The sequence below is a fragment of the Ovis aries genome, chromosome 13, assembly GCF_016772045.2.
Source record: "Ovis aries strain OAR_USU_Benz2616 breed Rambouillet chromosome 13, ARS-UI_Ramb_v3.0, whole genome shotgun sequence".
NCBI lineage: Eukaryota > Metazoa > Chordata > Mammalia > Artiodactyla > Bovidae > Ovis > Ovis aries.
In genome coordinates this window covers 64,677,875-64,692,027 of record NC_056066.1, presented here as the reverse complement: position 1 = coordinate 64,692,027, position 14,153 = coordinate 64,677,875, and the positions used below count along the sequence as shown (strand labels likewise).

The 14,153-nt window shown below is 44.0% G+C and overlaps 1 protein-coding gene and 1 non-coding gene across 8 annotated transcripts in view; both read right to left on the bottom strand.

Moving 5' to 3' along the window:
• CEP250 (centrosomal protein 250) overlaps positions 1-4,348 on the bottom strand; it is a 48,668-nt gene extending 44,320 nt beyond the window's left edge. For 5 of the 7 annotated variants that reach the window (XM_060397028.1, XM_060397024.1, XM_027977123.2 and 2 more), the window contains exon 1: positions 4,281-4,348. The gene's annotated coding sequence lies outside the window, so the exon portion shown is untranslated. The remainder of the gene's footprint in view (positions 1-4,280) is intronic. The other 2 variants (XM_060397025.1, XM_060397027.1) reach the window with 1 other exon arrangement.
• Positions 4,349-9,782: 5,434 nt separating this feature from the next.
• On the bottom strand, positions 9,783-9,855 carry TRNAM-CAU (transfer RNA methionine (anticodon CAU)). Its single transcript has one exon. It is a non-coding gene; the product is annotated as a tRNA-Met (tRNA).
• Between the last annotated feature and the right edge of the window lie 4,298 nt (positions 9,856-14,153).

Below are 14,153 nucleotides of genomic sequence, written 5' to 3'. Positions count from 1 at the left end.
TTCATTATCAGAGAAATGCAAATCAAATCACAATGAGGTACCATTTCACGCCAGTCAGAATGGCTGCGATCCAAAAGTCTACAAGCAATAAATGCTGGAGAGGGTGTGGAGAAAAGGGAACCCTCTTACACTGTTGGTGGGAATGCAAACTAGTACAGCCACTATGGAGAACAGTGTGGAGATTCCTTAAAAAACTGGAAATAGAACTGCCATATGACCCAGCAATCCCACTGCTGGGCATACACACCGAGGAAACCAGAATTGAAAGAGACACGTGTACCCCAATGTTCATCGTAGCACTGTTTATAATAGCCAGGACATGGAAGCAACCTAGATGTCCACCAGCAGATGAATGGATAAGAAAGCTGTGATACATACACACAATGGAGTATTACTCAGCCATTAAAAAGAACACATTTGAATCAGTTCTAATGAGGTGGATGAAACTGGAGCCTATTATACAGAGTGAAGTAAGCCAGAAAGAAAAACACCAATACAGTATACTAACACATATATATGGAATTTAGAAAGATGGTTAACAATAACCTTGTATACGAGATAGCAAAAGAGACACAGACATATAGAACAGTCTTTCGGACTCTGTGGGAGAGGGCGAGGGTGGGATGATTAGGGAGAATGCCATTGAAACATGTATATTATCACATGTGAAACGAATCGCCAGTCTAGGTTCGATGCATGATACAGGATGCTCAGGGCTGGTGCACTGGGATGACCCAAAGGGATGGGATGGGGAGGGAGATGGGAGGGTGGTTCAGGATGAGGAACAGGTGTACACCCATGGCGGATTCATGTTGATGTATGGCAAAACCAATACAATATTGTCAAGTTAAAAAAAAAAAAAAAAAGACTCAAGTACTGCCCAGGCTTCTTGTGGGTCATGGATAATGTATTATATTGGGAGTTGGTTAAATTCAGCTCACTGTCGGCTTTTACAAATAAAGACTTATTGGAATACACACACACACACAAATAAATAAAACTGTTTCCCCCAAATAAAGTTTATTTTAAAAATGAACAATTTTATGATTAACTCCACCACCACCAATTTTTTTCCCCCACTAAAACAAGAGTAAAAAGATGGAGGGAACAGAGAAAAACTACATCAGGAATTTTTCTGAAATTGAGATTTAGTTCAGAGCTTCCTCAAGACACAGTTCAGCACGTTTCATTAACACACTGCCAGATCAGCCAGTGAGTAAGAAAACTAGCATAGCTCCAAAAAAAAGGTAGGTTTCAATGTCCCTCAGGAAAGGAAAAGGTCAGTAGTTGGCTAAATTGCATTCAATGAGACAATGGATGTCAGTGTGCTTTGTAAACTGTAAATGATGTTATCATTACTGTAGGTAAAGGAAAGATTCCCTTCTTTCATAAATTAAGTTATCCTATAAACACTCATGAATTCCAGCTTAGTATCAGATAACTGGCCACAGTGATACAGAAATAAATATGGCTAACTTCCAACTTTTGCTAGGAACCAGACGGGGAAGGGCAGTGACCTCTGAACCTAGGGTGAAGAGTAACATAAATTATATTTTGTCTTCTCTCATCTAGATTCTTTCAAAAAGTGATTTAAATAAACTTGAAATAGAGGCAGTGCCACCTAAACTTGGAATACAGATGTAAATGTTAGGAGGACTAAGTTGAGGACTGGTATTAAACAGGATTTGTCACTTAGAGCAAAAAAGTAAAAACACTTGAGGCATGGACGTTTTATTTCCTGAGCAAATAAACGATATATATTTGTCTGCACAGACAATTTGTTTCTTATCCCAGAAAAAGAAAATTAGCATACAGCTCCTTATATAAATCGCATATGTGGGGGCTCTCTCTCTGTCCTCTTCCCACCTCTAAGGCTTTTCCTTTAGTCTCTTCTGCTGGTTCCTCCTCATCTCCCCACTATCTAAAGGCTGGAGGCCACATGCCATGTGGCATGGCCAAAAAAGTGAAACAAAATAAATAAACAAATAAAAACTGACATAGTGACTGATTAGGCCATTCAGAACCCTCCAGTGGCTAATCAAGAGTAAAAACCGCAATCATTATATCGGCTTACCTCATCCTAAGTATTTGATCCCTGCCTCCAATTGTTTTAATTCCATTTCTTACTCCTCTCCCCTTTGCTCACATCCCTCCAGCCACACAGCCCTCCTTGCTGTACCTGCTTGGAACACACCAAGCCACACACTCATCTGGGGCGTCTTCTCGTTATTCTCATGATTGGCTCCTTTGCACCTTCAGGTCTCTGTTCAAATGTCACCTTCTCAGGAAGGTATTCCCTAGCCGCCCAATATAAAATACCACCACTCCTCCACACACACACACACAGGTGTTTTTCTTTCTTTTAAATTGTCATACTATGTGCCATGTGGGAATCTCTTAGTACCCGGATCAGGTAAAGGAACCTGTGGCCCCTTCAGTGAAAACTCGGAGTCTTGAACACTGGACTATCAGGAAAGTCCCTGGTATTTTTCTACTTAGCTTACCGTGCTTTACGTGTCCCTATCTGAGTATTATGTGTAATATAGCTAACACAATGCAAATTTCCCAAGAGCAAGAATATTGTTTTATTGATTGCTATATTCTCAGCTCCTGGTATATAGCAGGTACTCTTTAAGCATTTGACCAAATGAATGAATATAGGAACTCTAGGCAACACGATTCATATCAAAGGTCTTTCAAAATGCTGATAGTTCTATAACCTTCTAAAAGGAAAAAATGAACAACAAAAAAGAAAGAGATCATGTAGTTTGTATAGCACTTTACTCCCTCACAACAATTGTTTGTAATCTTCATAAAAAAAGAAACCCTTTGAGAAGAAATTAGTGCCTTCATTTTATGGACAAGAAAACTAGGCTTGAAACACAGAAGGAATATAACTGGTCAGTGACAGAGGAGATATTGAACCCCAATCCTCTTCCATAGGCTTCCCAGGTGGAGCAGTAAAGGATCCACTGCCAAGACAGGACACGGAAGAGACACAGGTTTGATCCCTGGGTCAGGAAGATCCCTTGGAGGAGGAAATGGCAACCCACTCCAGTATTCTTGCCTGGAGAATTCCATGGGCAGAGGAGCCTGGCGGGCTACAGTCCATGGGGTGGCAAAGAGTCAGGCACAACTGAGCACGCACGCATGCAGGCAATCTGCTTCCAACTCTATGCCCTTCCCTTACACCATGCTTCCCCTAAGTCATGAAATATGAAATCACAATTCTGTGAGGGACACTTTCTAAAGGATGTGAAACAATGAGTCTTAGGCCTTCAGCTCTTTGATGGAAAAGGACCAACGAAAGGCAGAAAGTCCAGCAGCAGTTTCTGGCATTGGTTTGGTCATGAACTCAGTCAATTCTTCTTTCTAAGTCTTCTCATGTGCATCATAACTCTGGTCTCCATAATTCATGGGCCTAATGTAAACACCAATTTGACAGACATTTACCAAACCCAAACACAGTCTAGGAATTATCACATGCTCTGGGTAGGGATAGCCTAGAATTCATATCCCAGCTACATTCACTTTATTCTTTGTGGGATTCTAGGCAAATTGATGTAACAGGACCTTGGTTTCGTCATGCATAAGATGTGAAGCTATAGAACCCACCTTATGGAATTGCTCTGACGATTGAATGGGCCTTTACAGGTAATACATTTAGTAGCACCTTTGTGACTATTCGGTAAATATTAGCTATTATTATGATCATCACGTGCTAGACCCTAGGATACAGCTGAAAAAGGCAAGGCAAAACGCCCCAAGTGAACGGCTGTGAAAGAGGACCAGGAAAAGCTAACTCGGTGCGATGTGTCCAAGAACCCAGCAGCGAGCTTACTGCGACTGCAGAAAGCGGTTAGAAAGATTTCCAGGGAAGTGGTATTTAAGTTGGGTCGCTAAGAATGAGAGTTCCAGAGTGGAGCTGCCAGGTAGGACTGGACTTTCGGACAGATCACATGCAAAGCCCAAGTGCAGAGGAAGCCGCGAAATTCTGGGATCCGCCAGCGGGAAGCGCAGGAGAGCGCAGCGCCTTGTCTGACCACTTCGGGCTCGGGAAGATCCCTTTCTGCGCGCACTGGAGCCCAAAGTGGTGGCGGCAACAGGACGCGGACGCACCCGCCTAGGACAGGTCCCAGCCCCTCTGTGGGCCCTCAGGTTCCTCCCGGGTAATCGGAGGCCGCTGGCCAAACGAGATTCCTTAAGGCGCCCTGCGCAGGCCGATCAGTGGGCCTCGGACCGTTAACCCGGTACCTCCCGCCTGCCCTTGAGGCCCCCACCTCACCACGCTCGGTTCCTGCAGATTCCCAAGGTGCTTCTCAGCGTCGGAGCCGCCGAAGCCTCAGCTAAGGCCGGGCCGGGGGCGGGGGCCCACCGAGGGGCTGGGGCGTAGGCCCCGCCCCCCAAACTCCCGCCCTTTCGGAGGGCCCCGCCCCGCCGGGAAGCGTGCCTACGAGCGGACTGAGCCGCGTCGGGGCCTCCGCCATGTTGAGTACTGGCAGCCGATTTACAAGAGTGGCCCAAAAGGAAAAAGGAGAGCCTATTAAGCGATGATGTTAAGATTCCCTCGCCCTAAATGGGGACAGTTAGGGTTTCTGGATTCCAGCAAGGGAAGTTTTGGTAACAGAAATAAACTTGCCCTCAATCATACCCCTTTTGGCTTCGGGGTACACAGTGCGCATGTGTAAGATCGCCGGTTCTAGGTGCGCCTGCGCACTGCTCCTCCCACGAACCCGAGTGTAATTAACAAGTGCGTGAAGTATAAGCGAACCCGCTGCTGCGTCGCTATGAAACCTTACCTTAAGAACCTGAAGCGCCAAGCAGCTTCAGGCAACACAACATTCACACCGTAGTTGCTCAGTGTGATTTGAACACGCATGGCATTGCATAGGGTTTTCTTTTTGCCGGAATATCGTGCATCCGTTCGGAAAAATGCAGATTTTCTGCCTGAGCCTGAGTTTGTAGAAGACTCTAGAAGCGTTATTCCCATAAGTTTTGTGCATAATCAGTGCACTTTTCTAGCAATGTAAAATTCCATTTACTTGTCTCTCTTCTCTATTCAGTGGTTCTAAATGTGTGTGTGTGTGTGTGTGTGTGTTAGTAATTCAGTCGTGTCCTACTCTGAATCGTGGTAGCCCACCAGGATCCTCTGATCATGGGATTCTCCAGGCAAGAATACTGGAGGGGGGTTGCCATTCTCTTCTTCAGGAGATCTTCCCTACCCGGGGATCGAACCCAGGTCTCCCGCATTGCAGGCAGATTCTTTACCATCTCAGCCACCAGGACTTGGAAATTTTTAGTTGGAGTTTAAAAAAATGACGGGAAATTCTTCAAATGCAGACTCAGATTCTACCACTAGAGTCAGTGTTGTGAGGGAAGAAGAGATCCCAAACGTTTGACAGAGAAAAAGATCCAAAGATTCAGTTGTGTGGGAATCAACACTGGGGAGATATTCCCCTAAGAGGTTGTATGCAAGTGTTCACTACAATATTTGGAATGTTACACACATTAACTTCAGGGGTTTTGCACATAACTTTGCCATCTCCTAGATCAGTTTACCCCAAACTTTTGGATTAGCTGATAACTTCTCCTCCTTCGGGTCTCAAAGGATAATTCTTCAGCTAGATCTTCCCTGATCATGCTGTTTAAAGTAATACCCTATCATTTTCTATCGCAGTTCTCTTTTCACAGTACTTTTTACTTGTTTTGGTTTACCTATTATTTTTCTCTCTCATGTGGCCCTAGTGGTAAAGAACCCGCCCACCAATGCAGGAGATTTTGAGGCTAGGGTTCCATCCCTGGGTGGGGAAGATCCCCTGGAGGAGGGCATGGCAACCCACTCCAGTGGTATTCTTGCCTGGAGAATCACCTGGACAGAGGAGCCTGTTGGGGTACAGTTCATAGGGTCGCAAAGAGTCCAACACGACTGGAGCAACTTAGCACACACGCCTTTGAAAGTTTAAGCTTCATCAGAGTTAGGAGACTGACTTATTCTTAGCATTTAACAAAGAGCCTGACGCATGGTAGGTCTAAATAAGCATCCATGGAATGAATGAAGTCAGCTTCAGTGTTACAAAGGTAAATGACAAAAAAACCATCAACAAACCACAGGATACACTTTAAGACCCAAGAAGAATAAACATAGGTTTCAGACTATCCAGACATAACAATAAAGGACAAATGGAGTAGAAGAATATTAAAACCAGAGCTTTCCAGGTGGTGCTAGCGGTAAAGAACCAGCCTGCCAATGCAGGAGACATAAGAGATGCGGGTTGGATCCCTGGGTCGGGAAAATTCCCTGGAGGAGGGCGTGGAAACCCACTCTAGTATTCTTGACTGGAAAATCCCATGGGGTGGTCCACATGGTCTCAAAGAGTCAGACACGACTGACACAAATTTAGCACGCACACACAGGATTAAAACCAAACAGTAATCTTTGATCTTTGCAAAAGGAAATTCTTTAGTTCATTCTCTTATTCATTTATTCATTCACCCAGTAAACATTCTGAGTATCTATTCTGTACTAGCATTGGATAATAATACAATGTATTAACAGCAAGTTGGAAATTGTATTAAAACATAATAAGATAGTACAAGTGGGTATTTTATCTGGGCCAGAACAGAAAGTGGAATTAGCTGATGTATGAGAGTGGATTACATGCCCCTTAGAGATTCTGTAGGCTTTGAGAGTACATCAGCCTTCAACTATCCTATGAAGTGCCAGGAACGTTTGGAACAGAAAAACAGGTGTTCAGGGAATTCCTTGGTAGTCCAGTGGTTGGTATTCCACAATTCCACTGCAGGGGGGCTAGGTTTGATCTCTGATCAAGGAGCTGCTGCTGCTGCTAAGTCACTTCAGTCGTGTCCGACTCTGTGCCACCCCATAGACGGCAGCCCACCAGGCGCCCCCATCCCTGGGATTCTCCAGGCAAGAACACTGGAGTGGGTTGCCATTTCCTTCTCCAATGCATGAAAGTGAAAACTGAAAGTGAAGTCACTCAGTCGTGTCCGACTCTTAGCAACCCCATGGACAGCAGCCTACCAGGCTCCTTCATCCATGGGATTTTCCAGGCAAGAGTACTGGAGTGAGGTGCCACTGCCTTCTCTGCTGATCAAGGAACTAGGATCCCACAAGATGCAGAGTAAGACTGAAAAAAAACCACAAAAACTGTTCATCTACAACACCTGAATCGCTTGGGATCCAAGAGCCCTGTAGGGAAAGACTTAATCCAGCCACAATTAGAGCCTGGCCATGTTCAAACCTGTCTGATGAACTACAGTGGGGGGAAGGCCTCAAAGGAGGCTGGATTGGACAGAGAGATAACAAACCAGTAGAAAGAAAAACAACTCTGGTCCCCTCCAAGTGAACTGGGTTCTTCCTTTGTGCCCTAAATTCCATCTCTGGGGACATGCTTTATAATGTAACCCTTTTTCAGGGCCATAATGTGGGTCCTGAACCCCAGACTTGCTCATTAATTATAGATATTCCCCTACCCCATGCTAAGAGGCTGTCTGGACTGATTGACTTTCTTTCTTTTTAAAATTATATCTGTGAACTTTCAAAGTGAGGAGTTAAAAAACCATATACATATTTTTTTTTCTAATAGTCTAAAATCTATTTTATGGTTCTTTTTAAAAAAATTTATTTATTTGGCTGCACCGGGTCTCGGTGGGGCACATTGAATCTTTGATTTTTGTTGTGGCATGTGGGATCAAGTTCCTTGACAAGGGATCAAACCCAGCACCTCTGCATTGGGAGCACAGAGTCTTAGCCACTGGACTACCAGAAAAATCCTTGTTTCAAAGTTCTTAAATCCTTTATCTAAGGTGTCAAGAGAATGGAGGATAGAGAATTTGTGTGGAAACATTTCTGGCTGTGAGTCCTCACCCTTCTTAGGGAAGCTGTAATGCTCAAAACAAGTGATTGAAAGAGAGGAGTTCTAGGAGGGTTTGAGATACCACATCCAACCCATTGCAACTGGGGAGCATAATGACTGGATCCATCTCCTGCTCAGGAAATCTATCAACAAGAGACAAGCCTGCTAACTGCTTTGGCAGCAGACCCAGGAGGGTGCTGCTATATTGGGGTTATCCTGCTCTCCCAGAATGCCAGATGTGGACTAAGTAAAAGAGAGCCTCGATAGGCCTATCCTGGGTCCTCTTCAGCAGAGCCTCCTAGAGGAATAAAGGGACTCCAGACGTAGGAAGACAAATGACCACTGACAGGTAGAGATGACTTTGCTAAGAGGAGTGCAGGAGAGGGGTCCAGCAGGGAACCCCTGGAAGACTCATAAAAGCTCCCCATGATGCTTTGTTGATGGACAGGAATAGCTATGCTAAGTCACTTCAGTCATGTCCGACTCTGTGCGACCCCACAGACGGCAGCCCACCAGGCTCCCCCTATCCCTGGGATTCTCTAGGCAAGAACACTGGAGTGGGTTGCCATTTCCTTCTCCAATGCATGAAAGTGAAAAGTGAAAGTGAAGTCGCTCAGTCATATCCGACTCTTAGTGACCCCATGGAGTGGAAACATCTGCCAAATCCAGAAAACACAAAGTCAGCTACGACACTAATTCAAATAAGACTTTTCCCACCCCTTTCTCCATTTTCCTCTCCATGTCAACAGCCTGAGTGACTAAGGCTGAGGATAGCAGAGGGGAAAAGTTAAAAAATAAAACAAAAACTAACCAACTCTCAATAATTCCCCTCTTTCTCACTGCAACCTAACTGCCTGAAGCAGCGCTGGGGGCACCAAAGGAAAATAACATCTGTGGGACTTCCCCGATGGTGCAGTGGGTTGGAATCCACCTGCCAATGCAGGGGACACAGGTTCGATCCCTGGTCCAGGAAGATCCCACACGCTGCAGAGCAGCTAAGCCTGTGCACCACATCTACTGAGCCTATGCGCCCAGAGCCTGTGCTCTGCAACAAGAGAAGCCACCACAATGAGAGGCCTGAGCATCGAAACGAAGAGGAGCCCCTGCTCTCCGCAACAGAGAAAGCCTGGGCAAAGCAACGAAGACCCAGCAGAACCAAAATAAATAATTTTTAAAGAAGAATATTGCATCTTGTGTAGCTTGTGAACAACTTGCTGCTTTTCATCAGAGTCCATTCATTTGTCATTAAACAAAATATTGATTAAACACCTACAATGTGTCAAATCCTATGCTAGACTCTGGGAGAGACTGAAAGAATAATCACACATAGACTCTGCCTAAAGCTTCAGTCCACGGACTCATGTGAGGGCTGGTGGGTAATGTATATTTCACAACCTACAGGGTGGTAAATTCTACAAAAATGGAGTGGCTGACTTTGTAGAGGTGGTGACATTGTAATTTGATTGTGAAGGATAAATCTGCTGAGCAGACAAAGATAGGAAGGGTGTTCCAGGTAATTGCATGAAACAGTGACATGCAAGATCATGGGATTATTGGGGAATACTGGGGTTTCCTATGGGCACGCCTCTGGCTGATTCTGCCACTAGGTTGGATCTTAAGAGTCTCCTTGGATTTATAATTAGATAATACAGTCCTCTTCATCAGGTGGGGATCTTCCCCTTGGTCCTGACCCTGTCTCAGTGGGCAGGTCTCACTACAGTCCTTTCCCTTTTCACTGACCAAGTCAAGCTCTATGTACCCACTCACTCAAGCTTGACGTTTCTTTCTTTTTTAAAAAATATTTGTTTATTTATTTGGCTGCACCAGGTCTCAACTGCAGCATGTGGGATCTTCAGTGTTCTTTGCAGCATACAGAATGCTTTAGTTGCAGCATGTGGGATCTATTTCCCTGACCAGGGCTCGAACCGGGGCCTCCTGCATTATGAGTGCAGAGTCTTAGCCACTGGACCACCAGGGAAGTCCCAAGCTTGACATTTCTTGATGTGAGAGCCATCTGCTCACCATCATTCAGAGCTTGGGCAGTAAAAGCATGTGCAGGGACAGCTCCCATAGGTCCTTTGCAGGGGACATGGGTTCAATCCCTGGTCCGAGAAGATGCCACAAGCCACAGGGTGACCAAGCCCACGTGCCACATCTACTGAGCGCACATGCCACAACTAGAGAAAGCTTGCACACAGCAGTGAAGACCCAGTGCAGCCAAAAGTAAATAAATAAAAATTTAAATGAGCCCGTAATTATATTCTAACCTGAGACTCTATCTGCTGCTTCAGGTGATACAGCAATTAAAACTCTAAGAATCTGGACAGGAACCAAGAGGAACACGGCAGGAAGAACACCGGACTTGGAGGCAGACACTCTCCCCTGGGTTTGAATTTTCGGGCTCTGCCTTGTGTCTGGAGCAACCCACCTTCCCTCTCTGAGTCTCAAGTTCCTTTGCTGGCAATGGGGATAATAACACTTAACTATTAGAGTGAAAAGTGGGAGATATAAGTAGACAAAGGGAAGGAGGAGTGAGGAGAGTCTAGCAAGAATCCAAGGTTTCTGAGCTCAAGAATGGCAATGGGTTTCCAGGTCCCTAACTATTAATAGTGGTTACCTCTAGGCAGAGAGATTGGAGAGCGGCCTCTTTCAATTTAACAAACTTTGGTGTTGTCTCAATTTTCTTTTTTTACAAAGAGCATGATTCAAGTTTGTAATTAAATATATATTCAGTACAGGTGTTATTCTTCAATAAAAAGGTTTTTTCAAAGCTTATATTGCACAGAAAGTCATCCAGGAGGGACTTCCCTGGTGGTCCAGTGGTTAAGACTGCCTTCCAACGCATGGGATATGGATTTGATCTCTGTTCAGGGAGATAAAATCCCATGTGGCTCGAGGCCAAAAAACCCAAACATAAAACAGAAGCAATATTGTAACAAATTCAATAAAGATTTTTTTTTTTAATTTAAAAAGAAAGAAACAAAGTCATCCAAGAGAATAATAAAAGTGGTTGTTTCCGAGAAGGAATGAAAAACTGGGGGTCTGAGGTGGGAGGAGGACTTCCTGTGTACTCCCTCATACTATTTGAATTTTTTTCATCATGAGTTTGTGTTACCTTTCTTTCTATTATGCATTAGTTTTTAAATTTCTAAAAATATTTTTAAATATTAAAAAGTATGGAGAACAGTGTGGAGATTCCTTAAAAAATTGCAAATAGAACTGCCTTATGACCCAGCAATCCCACTGCTGGAAACACCGAGGAAACACACCGAGGAAACCAGAACTGAAAGAGACACATGTACCCCAATGTTCATCGCAGCACTGTTTATAATAGCCAGGACATGGAAACAACCTAGATGCCCATCAGCAGATGAATGGATAATAAAGCTGTGATACATATACACAACGGAGTATTACTCAGACATTAAAAAGAATACATTTGAATCAGTTCTAATGAGATGGATGAAACTGGAGCCTATTATACAGAGTGAAGTAAGCCAGAAAGAAAAACACCAATACAGTATACTAACACATATATATGGAATTTAGAAAGATGGCAATGATGACCCTGTATGTGAGACAGCAAAAGAGACATAGATGTGTAGAGCGGACTTTTGGACTCTGAGGGAGAGGGAGAGGGTGGGATGATTTGGGAGAATGGCATTGAAACATGTATACTATCATGTAAGAAACGAATTGCCAATCTATGTTGTGATGCAGGATACAGGATGCTTGGGGCTTGTGCACGGGGATGATCCAGAGAGATAATATGGGGTGGGAGGTGGGAGAGGGGTTCATGTTTGGGAAGTCATGTACACTCGTGGCGGACTCATGTCAATGTATGGCAAAACCAGTACAGTATTATAAAGTAAAATAAAGTAAAAATAAAAATAAAAGTTTTAAAATAAAATATTTTAAATAAAGAATAAAATTGAAAGTGTATGGTTATTTTGGGGACCACACCAATAACAGGTAAAATACGCATACACCCAGATTAACACCCTGCAGGGAGTGGGATGAACTGACCTGTTTCCAGATTATAGTATCTTCAGGGAGTGGGATGAACTGATCTGGCTAAAGGGCCCACAGTACTCTGACAAGGTGCAGTTCCTGAGGAGCTCAGCGGGGGGAGCCATTGAGAACTCAGTGGAGAAGAGCCCACAGGAGTGGCAGCTCCAGGGAAGTTGAAACAACACAAACCAGAATGATGATTGCAGGGAGGATTAAGTGGCTCTGCACCTGCTGGGGCTCTCTGGGCTCCCTGGATGGGGATGACCCAGGTCCCACAGACTATAAGAAGCACAGATGGAGGGCCCGGGGCCCAGGGCCCTTCTCCCAACCAATCCTTTTCTCGTAGAGTGATGCCAGGAAAAATCAATTCTTGTTTGCTGTGGGGAAGAGCACTGGATTCAGAGTCATGAGTTTGAGTTGATCATTTTGGGCTGTGTGACCTTGTGTCAATTACTTAACTCCTCTGAGACTCAGTTTTCTTTTTTGTAAAGAAGGAAAATACTAACAACTCTTTTTTTTTTAAACCATGATTTATGGTGCACCTACTATATGCAGGTGGCTGAAAGAAAGGTGCTCTACATGTGTAAATACATTTCGTTCTTATAAGCTGTCTGTGGAGCAGATTTTCTTTACTTTCTTTTTTTTTAAAGTAAGAAGTGGATTTATTTAGAGAGAAATACACTCCGCAAAGTGTGGGCCATCTCAGAAAGGCAAGAGAGGCTGAAGAAGATATTTTTATACTAATTTTTACAGGCAAAGAAACAGATTTAAAGAAGTGATTTTTTTTTAAAAAAAGACAGTAATTATAGGTAACATTTATGTAGTGCTTACTATGCACGAGACACTGTTCTAAGAACTTACAACAAAAATCTGTAATAACTCTGAGGCAAGTATATTATCATTAGCCTCATTTATATATGAGGAAACTGAGGCACAGAAAGATTAAATAACTGGCTTGAGATTACACTGCTGGTAAATTAGGGAGCCAGGATTTGATTGTAGGTAGTCCAGCTCTTAATTGTTATGTTAGACGAATTTCCTGCTGAACACTGTGCACCCAAATCCCCACTGCACTAGAAAGAAAATCCAGTCTCTTTTCTCTGGCTCGTGAGGCCATACTTATTGTGGCCCTGGCGTGATCTGACCTCATCTCCTATCAGTACCTCGGCACTCTGTTTCAGCAGCACTGGCTTCTCCTGGTTCCTCTGATATGCCAAGCATATTCATGCCCCAGGGCCTTTGCATCTGCTGTTCTTTCCACCAGAAACGACCTTCTCCCAGAAGATCTCCCTTTGTACTGCTCATTCCCTCACTAAATCTGGATCTCTGCTCACATATCACCCCCTCAAAGAGACATTCCCAAAATAGACCTCTCGGACTTCCCTGGTGGTCCAGTGGTTAAGAATCCACCTGCCAATGCAGGGGACATGGGTTCAATCCCTGGTCCAGGAAGATCCCATGTACTGCGGAGCAACTAAGCCTGGGCACCACAGCTAAGCCCACGTGCCTGAAGCCCATGCTCTGCAACAAGAGAAGCCACCTCAGTGAGAAGCCCATGCACCAATACTAGAGAGTAGCCCTCATTCACCACAATTAGAAGCTAGAGAAAGCCCATTCACAGCAACAAAGACCCAGTGCAGTCAAAAATAATAATAATAACACAATAAAATAGACATCTCTTTGACTCTGCCTAATTTTTCTCCAAAGCACTAGAGTTTTCTGCAGCTATACATTTGTTTGCTTGTTTTTCTGTCTCTTCCACCAGAATGTGAGCACAGACTTGGTAGTCTTGTCCTTTGTTAAATATCCAGTGCTCAGGCCCAGGAGTACATAAATGAATGAAAACCCAAGGTCATCCAATTGGTTCATGGCAGAGCCAGGATGTAAACTGAGTTATCTGATCCAGTAACCCAAGATTTTAGCCACTGAGCTGTGCTGAACTGACTGACTCCAAGAAATAAGAGATTCAGATAGTTTAGTATAAAATAGATAACTAATGAGAACCGACTGTATAGCACTAGGATCTCTACTCAAGGCTCTGCGGTGACCTAAGTGGGAAGGAAATCCAGGAAGAGGGGATATATGTATACACATAGCTGATTCACTTTGCTGTATAGCAGAAAATAATAGAACGTTGTAAAGCAACTATACTCCCCTCCCCTCAAAAGAGAGAGAGAGAGATTGCTTAAAGAATACAAAGCAACTTTGCAAATTGCTAAGTGTATGAAGAAAGGAAAAGATGATGATGATAATGCTGATGATTCA